General features: G+C 34.3%; 1 long non-coding RNA gene across 2 annotated transcripts in view; it reads right to left on the reverse strand.

Moving 5' to 3' along the window:
- Positions 1-3,276: 3,276 nt before the first annotated feature.
- LOC138928551 (uncharacterized) overlaps positions 3,277-14,058 on the reverse strand; it is a 29,721-nt gene continuing 18,939 nt past the window's right edge. For both annotated transcript variants that reach the window (XR_011444969.1, XR_011444970.1), the window contains exons 2-3: positions 12,499-12,639; positions 3,277-3,570 (exon numbers count right to left, since the gene is read on the reverse strand). This is a non-coding gene — a long non-coding RNA (uncharacterized lncRNA). The remainder of the gene's footprint in view (positions 3,571-12,498; positions 12,640-14,058) is intronic.

The following is a 14,058-nucleotide window of genomic DNA, read 5'->3' on the forward strand; positions in this document are numbered from 1 at the left end:
TTTAATAGAAATAATTAAAAAAGAAATTTAATACAGACTTGAAGGAAAGATAGTTGTATTTCTGTTTATATTATTCATTTCTAAGAATATTTTTGTTATATTTATTTATTTGTAAAATGTTGTACAAATATTTTAAGTTTTTTATAAAACTATTACTAATTTGTTAAATACAGTTTTTAAAATATTAAAAAATAAGTTTATTTCAAATTAAATTAAACAAGAAAGGAAGCTAACTTCGGCACGCCGAAGTTTGTATACCCTTGCAGATTGGTTTTGATGTTTATATTATAGATATAAATGTTGAAAACACTCACAAAACAGAGTTTCATTACAGTTTACCTATACTTATTATGTTTACAGTTTGACAGTTACAGTTTTACATTCCCAGCTTTACATATTTTATATATTTACCGATCGCTTCTATGGCAGCTATATGATATAGTTATCCGATTTTTATAAAATTTATATAATAAAAAAAGCTTATATCTGAGAGTAGATAAACATACGTTAAAAAACAACGAAGCTATAATTTGTATACCCTTGCAGGTTATTTTATTTCCAGTCCGAAGCTCATTACGCATTGAAGGAGTCATTTCCGACCCCATAAACCATATATATTCTTGATCAGCATTAGCAGGCGCATCTTTCTGGCTAAGTCCGGAAGAAAAAAAATTTTTATCAATTTTTTCTAAATTTTATAAGGGGTTACATCATTAAAATTCTCAAAATTTTATAAAATTTTCAATTTCTAACTAAGTATGCAGATTTGTTAACCTTATAAAAACTAACATAACACCGTTTTCCGAATGCAAATTAAGGCATTTTTGACAGAGTTATGCCTATTTTAGTTGTTAATTTGCTATTTTTCTCTGTTCAATTACAGACTTTCCATCGTCATTGCCATCGCCATCGCTCCTAGTCATCAGTATTAGTAGACCTGACACCCACCCTGGACAAGAACCAAGGGAAAGGACCAACGACACACGCAAAAGGATGGCGGATAAGGGATGGGAATGGAGGAATAGGGATCAGGAATCAGGGATAAGGAGAGAGCACCGCCAGAAGCCAAAAGTCAAAGTATCATGGCAGTTTCGATCCGGAATGTTAATCTGTCATAAATAGGACTTCCAGTCAGGTCTGCCGGCTACTTTTACAACAACAGCAACGAACACAACAAGCAACATTTTAATTTTAAAATACTTTATTTTATTCTATGTTACCTAAATAAAAACAATGAAATACATTATTTTATATTATTTTGTTTTATTTTATTTTTCCTATATAAGAACAATGAAATGAGCATCACTGGTAGTAGGTGAGATGGCATTTTAATGCAAAATAGCTAGATGAGCATCACTGCCATATAGCCCGATTTTATTGCCCCCCAATATTGCAAAATATAGCCAGATGAGCATCACTGATGCACATGAGCATCACTGATGCAAGTGAGCATCACTGATGGAAGTGAGCATCACTGATGGAGGTGAGCATCACTGATGGAAGTGAGCATCACTGATGGAAGTGAGCATCACTGATGGAAGTGAGCATCACTGATGGAAGTGAGCATCACTGATGGAAGTGAGCATCATTCAAATTGGCCGCTTTCCAAACTGGGGTAACAGGCGAACAGAAACCAGCTGCAAGCAATTGAAAACTGGTATAAACTGTTATAAAAACATTTCGGCAAAAATAATAATTGGTATAAACTATTATATTCCATTTTATGCATTTATACCTATTTGTTGCCGACAACAGCTTGATGGCAACAACAACCTTTTTACAACAACATCCCTACAGCAGCCCATCCAAATTTCCGAACATTTCCATGCAAATTGCCCGTTTCCCAAATTGGGGTAACAGGCGAACAGAAATCAGCAGCAAGCAACTGAAAACTGGTATAAACTGTTATAAAAAGTCCAAGTTTCAAACCATTCAGGAGCCGGCGCAAGTAAGCGCAGACTCAAACCTTTTGAATCCAAATTTAGGTGTTATTTTACAACTGCACCTGGTCACACTGAAACAGATCGTCGTTAAATTCAAATTCAAATTTGGCAGTTAAATTCAAATTCAAATTTGGCAGTTAAAAAATTAAAAAATATGTAAAAAATTATACATTTGAATTTGAATTTAACTGCCAAATTTGAATTTGAATTTAACTGCCAAATTTGAATTTGAATTTAACGACGATCTGTTTCAGTGTGACCAGGTGCAGTTGTAAAATAACACCTAAATTTGGATTCAAAAGGTTTGAGTCTGCGCTTACTTGCGCCGTCTCCTGAATGGTTTGAAACTTGGACTTTTTATAACAGTTTATACCAGTTTTCAGTTGCTTGCTGCTGATTTCTGTTCGCCTGTTACCCCAATTTGGGAAACGGGCAATTTGCATGGAAATGTTCGGAAATTTGGATGGGCTGCTGTAGGGATGTTGTTGTAAAAAGGTTGTTGTTGCCATCAAGCTGTTGTTGTCGGCAACAAATAGGTATAAATGCATAAAATGGAATATAACAGTTTATACCAATTATTATTTTTGCCCAAATGTTTTTATAACAGTTTATACCAGTTTTCAGTTGCTTGCTGCTGGTTTCTGTTCGCCTGTTACCCCAGTTTGGAAAGCGGCCAATTTGAATGAAAAGTTTTGCTCACTTCCATCAGTGATGCTCACTTCCATCAGTGATGCTCACTTCCATCAGTGATGCTCACTTCCATCAGTGATGCTCACTTCCATCAGTGATGCTCACCTCCATCAGTAATGCTCACTTCCATCAGTGATGCTCACTTCCATCAGTGATGCTCACTTCCATCAGTGATGCTCACTTCCATCAGTGATGCTCACTTCCATCAGTGATGCTCACCTCCATCAGTGATGCTCACTTCCATCAGTGATGCTCACTTGCATCAGTGATGCTCATGTGCATCAGTGATGCTCATCTGGCTATATTTTGCAATATTGGGGGGCAATAAAATCGGGCTATATGGCAGTGATGCTCATCTAGCTATTTTGCCATATTGGGAGGCTATAAAATCAGGCTTAACGGCAGTGATGCGCATCTAGCTATTTTGCATTATTGGGAGAAAATGGCATTTCACTAACGGCCAGTGATGCTCATCTAGCTATTTTGCATTAAAATGCCATCTCACCTACTACCAGTGATGCTCATTTCATAGTTCTTATATAGGAAAAATAAAATAAAACAAAATAATATAAAATAATGTATTTCATTGTTTTTATTTAGGTAACATAGAATAAAATAAAGTATTTTAAAATTAAAATGTTGCTTGTTGTGTTCGTTGCTGTTGTTGTAAAAGTAGCCGGCAGACCTGACTGGAAGTCCTATTTATGACAGATTAACATTCCGGATCGAAACTGCCATGATACTTTGACTTTTGGCTTCTGGCGGTGCTCTCTCCTTATCCCTGATTCCTGATCCCTATTCCTCCATTCCCATCCCTTATCCGCCATCCTTTTGCGTGTGTCGTTGGTCCTTTCCCTTGGTTCTTGTCCAGGGTGGGTGTCAGGTCTACTAATACTGATGACTAGGAGCGATGGCGATGGCAATGACGATGGAAAGTCTGTAATTGAACAGAGAAAAATAGCAAATTAACAACTAAAATAGGCATAACTCTGTCAAAAATGCCTTAATTTGCATTCGGAAAACGGTGTTATGTTAGTTTTTATAAGGTTAACAAATCTGCATACTTAGTTAGAAATTGAAAATTTTATAAAATTTTGAGAATTTTAATGATGTAACCCCTTATAAAATTTAGAAACAATTGATAAAAATTTTTTTTCTTCCGGACTTAGCCAGAAAGATGCGCCTGCTAATGCTGATCAAGAATATATATGGTTTATGGGGTCGGAAATGACTCCTTCAATGCGTAATGAGCTTCGGACTGGAAATAAAATAACCTGCAAGGGTATACAAATTATAGCTTCGTTGTTTTTCAACGTATGTTTATCTACTCTCAGATATAAGCTTTTTTTATTATATAAATTTTATAAAAATCGGATAACTATATCATATAGCTGCCATAGAAGCGATCGGTAAATATATAAAATATGTAAAGCTGGGAATGTAAAACTGTAACTGTCAAACTGTAATCATAATAAGTATAGGTAAAGTTTAATGAAACTCTGTTTTGTGAGTGTTTTCAACATTTATATCTATAAGATAAACATCAAAACCAATCTGCAAGGGTATATAGAAACTTCGGCGTGCCGAAGTTAGCTTCCTTTCTTGTTAAGAATAATATTTTCTTTTTAATCTTTATTTGTTGATAAAATGTTGTCCACATATTTTGGGATATTTTAAGAAATATTAATTATTTGTCAAATAAAGTTTTAAAAATATTAACAAGAAACAAAGCCTAAAAATATAATATTATAAGCACAGCTTGGTTTATTCCAGCTTCCCCTTAAACTTTATATTGTCTTGGTGTTAAGAGTATTTTTTTAACCATGCAACGCGCAGAATCCGCTGATGTGATGCCCACCGAGTGTTGGCTAGAAACAAAATTAGGCCAGCAGGGCTATTAAAAAGGCCACCCCCGAAAGTCAGCATAATTTTTGGGAGATATATAAACATACAAATATATATATACATTTTTTTATGTATTTCTAAGCCAACACTCGACCCAAATCAGAAAGAGTCTGCTCTTTGAACAATTCCAGACAATACAAATACTCTCTCCTGGGTTGACATTTGTGTGATTTTTGACTTGACATGGGTTAAAACTAGTTAAAGGAAATGGTTTTAAATACCAGCAAGAATCTGGAGATGATTTGGGTGTATCCTAGGCATCTGCATTTGTCATTGAGTGCACAGAATTGGGATCAGGGATACCATTATTAAAGTTCTCTGTTTTCCTCGACTGCAACTTATGCAACCAACCGACCCTCAAGGCCGTTTGAGTTCCGATCTGGCACATGGCAAAATGCGAAATCATAGTTCTATAATCGCTAGCCTCCGTCAGGGTATGTAAAATAAATCAAATTACGCATAAAACCTCATTTCACGAGGCAAATAAATAAACAATAAAAACACAAACTGAGTGGGTCGAAGCATTACATTTCATTCAATTTCAGACGTTGTTCGGGATAAATATTTAAATTTGGTTTCTTATTACGTACGATTTAATGGAGAACTCTGGCCGGATGACGATCATATTGAGGGGGATTTTAATTTGCCTTGATTTTGCCCTGATCAATGAGTGAGTTCTACGTGAGTTCTGTGTCAAGTGGCTGGGGTAGCCAAGGTTGTAAATAAAAACAATTGTAAATGGGAAAGGCCAATGAGTTCTTAGGGAAATAAACAGAATTCTAGTGTAGTTTACAAGGGATGAGTAATATTAAGGGGACTTGAAATATAGTTAATAAAATCTACAATTTATCTAAAAGATACTATTATAGTTCAGCTCAATTTTTATATTTTTAACGATTTTTTTTTAATAAATCCATAAATCATTTAAAGTATACATCACCTTAGCTTCTTGATCAAAGTCCCTTGATTACTTCATTTTTGATCTACTGAATTCAAGATCACTTCCCTGGCTAATCCGTATGCCATAAAATCCACATTATTCCGCTCTATTTCGTTTGTCAGAGGGAATAAATTAAATTCGATTATCCGAATGCTGTTACTTTTCTGGTTTTTATTTTCTTTTCGGCGACTGCTTCCTGTCCCACTCGAGTTTCGAATACATTAAACACTTTTTCGGGGATCAAGTGATCGCAATTATTCATTTTATTCAGGCGGATATATTGAGGCATTGCCATTTTGACTTTGGCATATTGAGCAGCACTTCCTGAATGATGCTCAGAGGTATGGACATGACATTGAAAATGTTTGCCATAGTTTTGCATTGCTAATAGAAAGTGGAAAAGGGGCAAACATCTTGCTGACTGAAGCTTTTCCCACTCCTGGAGAGGCTTCTTGGCTTCTGTCGTTATTGTATGCGCATTTCTTATTGCCACTGATGTGTCCTTGACAAGTAGAGCAGTCTGGAGACAGGCGACGCCGGCTTATCGTTCCACCAAGGGCCTCGCTCCGCACCCCCACTTTAGTGCCGCCTGTCGCCGCCAGTCGGCAACAGTTGGTTGCCATTCTCTATACTCCCTCTATATCTATATTTCTTTTTCGAGCAAGAGAGGGAGAAGGAGCAGCCATAAAAGAGGGCGGTGCCCTAAGCCCTAGGGCGCCCAAGGACAACTGACTTTGGGTTTATTTATAAAGCCATAACCCTTGGCTATGGCCTGGGAAGCCTTTAGATCTTCATCGCCTGTTTTGGTAGAACAAATTACTACCTACTTACTATACTATCGAAATAAACATTAAAGGACTCCGACTTTGATTACAGGGAAAATAAGTTCTGAGTGCTCAATTATTAATCGATATGAGACTCTATTTTTTATTGAAATATATCCTTCTTCACAGTCTTGCAAGGTTTTTAGCTAAATTGTAATATCCTCTAAGTTTATAAACATAAAGTTGATAGTTTAATCCTTTGTAAATATATTTATTGTCCCAATTTGGAATCCCCTTTTGTGTCCTCTTTCAAAAGGCTTGACGCACCAGTCTCATTTCAGTTGAAAAACGCAACCAGACGCCAAAGTGGCAATTGCTAAACAGGAATTTTTATGGGTCCTCCATAATGACAGTCCAAAAGGCAAAGTGAAACAGAAACAGAAAACACCCATAACAAAAATGATGGCGCCGTAAACACTGAGAACGCCTACGCTAGATAATTACAGGCTATCAGTTAGTCGAAACATGCACAGAGAAAAAATTGTTAAACCCTTTACTAGATTGGATTTTATTTATAAAAATTATAAAAATATGAAATTTGAATATTTCAGCTTGAGAAATAGTTTTAATTTGGTTTAAATAACGCAGTTTTAGGGTTTAAAAGAGTTTCTAAAGTTTAGGCATGAAATACTAATTAAATCGTAAAAAATAAAAATTTAAAATATATATAGAATATAAATGTATAAAATATAATATAGATATTTAATCTATAAAATATAATATATATATTAAAAAATTTATTGTTTAAGCTTCTCTATTCCCTACTTTTAATTATAAATTATTAAGATCTTATTAAGAACTAAGATCTAGATGTAAGTACCATCAATAAAGTGCACATAATTTCCTAAATCTTAAAGAAAAGCTTACAAATAAATATAAAATAAAAAAAATTATAAAATATATATCATAAAATATATAATATAAATGTAATATAAATTATACTAAATTTATTTTACAAAGATTTTAATAATAATATATTTTACAAAGTTTTAAACTGAACTGCAAATGCTTCAAAATGAAGCTAGCAAATAAAAGGAAAGAATAAAAATAAACTATAATAAAGTTAATAAAATAAAATATATACTTTAAAATAAATATATTTTTAACAAGACTTGATATACCCCTAACAAATTATATATATATTTTTTAAAGTAAATTCTTAACTGTGTGTATAAATGTGGAACAAATTGAGGGACTGGAGGAAAATTGACCCAAACCGAAATGAGGCATTTCTGTGACTGCGACGCATTTAGGGGAAAGGCAATGGGCCCAGCCCAACTAATTTGCAGGGTAATGAGGATAAAGGCGACCTTGAAATGCCAACAAAAAGGGGGGCGGGGGTAGTAGGAGTAGGAGTCAGACGGAGACAAAATAACAGGGAAAATTGATTGATGGGTAGATGGTTCCAGACCAGCAGAGAGTAAGCCTTACCTGTGATATTAGGCCAAGCTAAGCCTGCTACAAAAGTATATATATATATATATATAGATATGTATATAGATATATATATGGTTTATTGAAGACAGTTACGCCCGAGCCACCCAACATAATGAGCCCAAGCAACAGTACCCCAGACCCTTGGCAGTCCATCAACTGATTGAATTGCGCATCGGTAAACTCCGACTGTCTTCTATATAGAAGCATGTACATATATTTATGTATACCCTCTTTATGTTATTGGGCACCATAACCTTGGGCCTTATTTTGGTTAACTCTCAGCCGCCATTCTGCACCACCGCCGCCCCTCGTTTACATACATAATTGCTGGCATACGCGGCGTATACGTGACAATGTCTTCAACACTCCCCATCCTTGGCACCATTCTTTTTTTCCGTTTTTGAAGCAAATGAAACCACCCCCGATGATGTGAGCCTGCCGCAAATACATTCCTCTGGCGGTGTGTCCTGTGCAAAGCTCAGCTCGCTCGTTTTTATATCCCAATATTGAAGCCCTTGCGAGCTTATGAGCTTTTCCTATTTACATTTGATTGCAGATTTTATGCGTGAATTGAGGTCGAAAGGAGAGAAGCCCGACCCGGATTTGGCCAGGAAATGTGAGCCATTGCTCATCCCATAAAGCTTACAATTTATGAAGGATATATGAGGGCATCGTTCTATATAGACCAAAGCATTTGTCATCGCGGGGATTTATAGAAGAAAGGTATTTATAGGAAAAAATCTTTGAAAATTAAGAACTAACTGTGGTAATATGGAATTTAATTAACAAATTAATTAAATTAAGGATAAGGACATCAGGAAATTGGAAATTATTTCTGGCACCTATTTATCTATTTTATATATACATATATCCAGATTTAGTTTCAATAAATTGATCAAAAAACTATATTAAAAATGAGAAAAACCTAAAATTCTGGTAAACAAATTTAATAAATAATTTTAGTTGCCAATTTTTGTTTTATATTTCAATCTAATTTATTATGAAGCCTTATTTAATAATGCATTTATTTTTAAAAATTAGTTTATTGAAACTCCGATCAGCGAAAAAGTCTAAAATATTCAAAGATTTGTGTCTTTAATTTAATATCTACCGCAGAACTAGATCAAATTTCCATTAAAAACTATATCAAAATATAAATTAACCCTCTAAAATCAATCAATTAAACCTGTTAATCAACTCATGCAAAGATCAAGTGAACAAGTGATTCCAAAACTAACATAAACCCACCTGAAATAACCAAGATAAAACTTAAGAGAAGTGCGAAGCCATTAACTATGGCTGGCGGCAGGCCAATAAATACACGAAAAGCATTCAATAATTTAAGCGCAAATGCATAAAAATCAAATTGAATGCTCATAAATAAAATAATTTCACTTTTTCGCTAAGCAGCGGCTAACAAAAAGTACAAAAAATACAACAAAAAAAAACGACATTAACCGGCTCTAAGCGCCATCAATTTGTTACACCAATGAGCGGAGGGGAGTGGGGTTTTGGGGCTGGTACGACCCAATTTCTGTGTGCAGACCGCAACTGAAATTCACTTTCTTTGCATTCGACTTGGAGTTTCTCCCCAGGGTTCACTCAACTCCAAGTTACCAACTTCCAAGCCATCAACTCCAAGCCACCAACTTCCAAGGCACCAACTTTAAGCCACCAACTCCAATCTACCAACTCTCCTGACTCCCCGTTGCCTCTAATAATAATTTAAATGTCCAAATATCAAATAATTGACACTGGCTTCCATTTCCACCTCTCTCGAAAAAAAACACACTTTCCACACACACACTCTACACTCTTCTTCGCTGCTGACCCAGAAAAGGCGGCCAGAAAACCAGTTTTTGGCCCAAAAGAAATGCAACAAAAACAAGGCGGCTTCAAAACTAAATGGAGTACACTTTCGCTTATGAAAACGAAAGTCAACGGACTTTGTATGAAAACTGAAAACTGAACAAGAAAAAGCAAAACAAAAATAAAAGAAAAGAAACAAAGTGAAATAAAGTGAAATGAAGGAGAAATTTATCAGCCCTGAGAGCCGGCGCGCATTTTTTCGCCCCTGAAAATCGCAGTGAGCACGCGACTTTTTGCAAGTGACCCCATTTTCCATATCGCAAACATTGAAAACGAAATAAAAAAAAAAAATACAGAAAAAATACGAGCCAGCCGGCCATAAATATTTTGGAGGTTTCCCACATAAAATCTGCCATGTTTAGTCTCTGTTTATGTAAAAATCGAAGCGTATAAAAGCGCCACTGAAACTGAAACCGACACTCGAACTGTACATGAATGTATATTTTTTTTAGCGCTTTGTTAACCTTAAATCAAGGCGAAAACTATTTCAGTTAACTGCAAAGCAATTTGTGAATTTGTTGCGGCGACATTTGTTGTTTCTAATTTAGTTACCGAGGGTTGAGAGAGGGGAGTTGGGAGTCATCGATGACTGAAGTTCAGGGAGATTGCTAAGGAAAAAATATAGGGTATTTGCAGGGTATTTTAATTTCATTTAAAAGCTTACAACTTAGGGAAGGAGTCATTTCCGATCCTATAAATCATATATATTCTTGATCAGCATAACCAGGGGATTCTTTCTAGCAATGTGTGGAAGAAAACAAATTTTTTAAAAATTTCGAATTTCAAAATTTGATAAGGGGTACCATCATTAAATTTTTTGAAAATTGCCAAAAATTTGAGTTTTTTTAAATGTTTAATTTAGTAAACAGATTTATAATTCTGGTAAAAACTAGCACAAAAACGTTTTCCAAATTAAAATTAAGGCATTTTTGGCTTAGTTATGATATTTTTTTGAATTATAATTTCATAGAAATTGTCAAAAAATTAAAAAAATTTAATCAAAGCTTTAAAGCCTTACGATTTAAATGAAGATTTATTAAGCTAATAAGAAAGTGGGGAAGAGTGGTTGAAAATAGAACAGAAACGTTTTTTGAATTAAAATTAATGCATTTTCGGCTTATAGATGATATTTTTAAAGGTTTAATTTCTTTAAAATTGTCAAAAAATTAAAGAAAATGTATATATTAATATTCTGGGATACATGCAGATTTATTATGCTAATCAAAAATTGTGGAAAAGTGGTAAAACAAAGAAAAGAAACGTTTTGCGAATTAAAATTAATGCATTTTAAGCTTGGTTATGATATTTTTAAAATTTTGATTTCAAAAAAATTAAGTTCAAATTTTTAAAATCTAAAAATTTATATGCAGATTAATTATGCTGATAAAAAAGGCTAAAAAGTGGTAAAAACTAGAACCAAAACGTTTTCCAAACTAAAATTAAAGCCTTTTTAGTTTATTTATATTATTTCTAAAATTAAAATGGCATTAAAATTGTCAAAAAATGTAAAAAAAAAATTTATTAAAACTTCCGAAGGCCTTAAGATTTATATGCAGATTTGTTATTATTTATTTAGACTCTTTTTTCGTCTCTTAAAACTCCTATACTTAAACCTTACCTTCCCAGCCTCACGTGAGTTTATTCCCGGCAAGTCAATAACCTGCGATTTGAAACCCTAGGAGTTTCTCTTGGCTCCGAAAGCCCGAAATGCAGCCACACATGCGGCCATGGCAGATAGCGAAAGTGAAACTCTCAGGGGTTTTTGAACTTCGCCAAGTGAAATACCGAAAGAGAGGGAGGGGTGAGTATAACTGGAGCGGAACCAAAATTTTTACTTTCTTTTCACATGCTGCACTCGAAAGGCTGAACAGAAATATATATATAAAATATATATATACAATATATGTTTCAGGGGGAAAAAAGAGTCAATGAACGCTGGAAATGAAAGCGCCAGCCCGGTCGTCTGGTAACCCAAATTGAGAGGCAACTTTTGGTTTCAGTTTCGGTTTCTTTAATTTCTGTGTACGTGTATTTCCTTTTAGTGGTGATTTTTTTATATGCGCTCGGCGTGCCTTGCCACTGAAAATTATACAAAAAAAATAAATATATAAAAACGCCAAAAAAGGTCACAAACAATTAGCAAGTGTCGTTCGAGGCGGGCAAACACCCACAACCGCCCTGCTCCGCCTCTTGGCCAAGTCATCAGCGTATTGGCCATGTCCCACGAGCCAAGCTCAATGCTCAGAGAGCGCGACAAACCAACAACAAACGGAGGAGGCCAGCGATCTCGTATAGTGTAGAGTGTGTAGAGTGTGTGTGCTGTGTGTGCCGAGTGTGTGTGTGTGTGCTTGAATAACCTCATAATTGCCGTTGAGGGTCTTTGCAATGAATTATGCGAATTAACCTCAAATATACGCGTACAAAAACGTTTTCTGTTCGTGAACATGAAACAATTTGTTGTGCCTCTGCCTTTTTTTCGGCAAGTTCAACGTCAAATTTTAGACCAGACTAAAGGTATTGGTTAAACTGGGGGTAAATCAAAGTGGAAATAAAATGGGAGTATGTTTTCAAAGGTATTTTATTTTAATTTAATTTTATTTATCCCATTTTACTAGAAAGAAAAGTGCAAATGGAAAGGCTAAAAATAAGACTTTAAATTGTATTTAAATTACTGGAAAGCTTCAGATATTTTTGTAGATACTTTACTGAAGTTTAAGTATAATTTTTCTTCTCTCGGTAATTTAAAAAATACGTCTTGTATTTAATTTAATATGTAATCTAAATTTTAAGAAACCTTTGATATAAATATAAATTTTTCCTCGTCTTGTTTTTCATAGTTTTTCGTAATTTAAAATAACATTTTTATGTTCGTTTTTCATTTTGTACTCACCAATTTCTCTTTTAAATTATATTTAAAGTTCGATGACCCATTCCGGCAGACTCACTGATTTAACATTTCTACTGGCCAGCAGGTCCAATAAACATCAATTACACGCAGTCCCGAATAGATTCAGATACGTCCGGGGTAACACTGGTAAAAAATGAGGCTTGATTGAAATTAAAAAAAAATATATTGAATTCTGTTTTTATTTATTTATTTAGTTATTGAATTATTTATTCATTTAGTTTCTATAATCTATATATCTATCTATATAACTTTATATCTATATATTTATCGTTCTATCGTTCTATCTATCTATCTATCTATTTATCTTTCTATCTATTTACCTATCATCGAACTATTCATTTATCTATCTATCCGTCTGTCTATCTATCTATCTATGTATCTATCTATCCATCTATCTAACTTTCTATCTATCTTTCTATCTATCTATGTATCCATCTATCTATCTATCTTTCCATCTTTCTAGACATACAACTAAAATTGCCAAAGTAATACCTTTTCTATAAACTTCAGGAATTCAATAGTTTATAAACTTCTCTCAGTGTACCCTTTGCCAGAGAAGAAATAACAGCCGATTCAAAACTCGTGCCGCGCATTAAGTTGCAACGCATGCGCGACAGACAATCGAAGCGGGAAAGAGACAGATGCGGAGAAAGAGAAAGAGAGGGCAGAGCCAGCGTTTGAAATGAAATTGAAAGCAAAAGCGAAAGTGTATTTCTTTCTTTCTTGTATTATTTTTGCCTTGGTTTGTTTTTTGTTAGTGTTTCTTTTTTTGCCTCATTTTGCCGGCCACAATTCTTCAAATTTCTTTCGTTTTGTCAACGGTTTTCACTTTTTTTAACCATATTGAATGGCTTTATTCACGATCTGAGTCTTATTTTCAGCCCAATCTCCAATCATTATTAATGACAATTTGTTAGACACAACAATTGACGAAAGCCATCGAAAGACATTTCAATAATGAGAGTGAAATTTTCAATTTTGACCTCGTTTTTAGGCAGCAACTCCACAAGTTTAGAGTTTGAAGCCGAGGAAAGTGGCTTAGAGTTCTGGGACAGAAAGCGAGAGGAGCAGCAAAGCGAAGAAAAGAAGCTAAAAGAAAAGAAAAGTTTCTTTTCAGCCGACTTTTGGCTTTGCCATTAATTGAGTTAATTATGCCAGAAGTCAGTGGTTGGTGTTTCTTTGGGAGTTATTTTCATTTCATTTCACTTTTTGTTGTTTTTTTTTAGAGTGAGCGGAGTAAGCAGACCAAGAATTTGTTATATGCTGGGTAAAAGTGTATTTTCATTTTCCTCATTCCAGGGGTTAATTAACCCAGCATCTTGGGGGATGAAAGGAGGTCGCTCAGCAGGAAATGCTAATTTAGAGCGGATATTTGGGGAAGTATTAATTTAAATAATTCAATTTAATGGAAGGAATCCAAGGCAATGTAAGAATAAAATAATGAATAATAATAATTCTTATTAATAATATAAATAATTACAGTATTTCAATTATATTTTGCAAGCCAAGTTCTGTTTTTTGCTAAATGTAAGTAATTTATAA

The sequence above is a fragment of the Drosophila kikkawai genome, chromosome 3L (assembly GCF_030179895.1).
Source record: "Drosophila kikkawai strain 14028-0561.14 chromosome 3L, DkikHiC1v2, whole genome shotgun sequence".
Taxonomy (NCBI): domain Eukaryota; kingdom Metazoa; phylum Arthropoda; class Insecta; order Diptera; family Drosophilidae; genus Drosophila; species Drosophila kikkawai.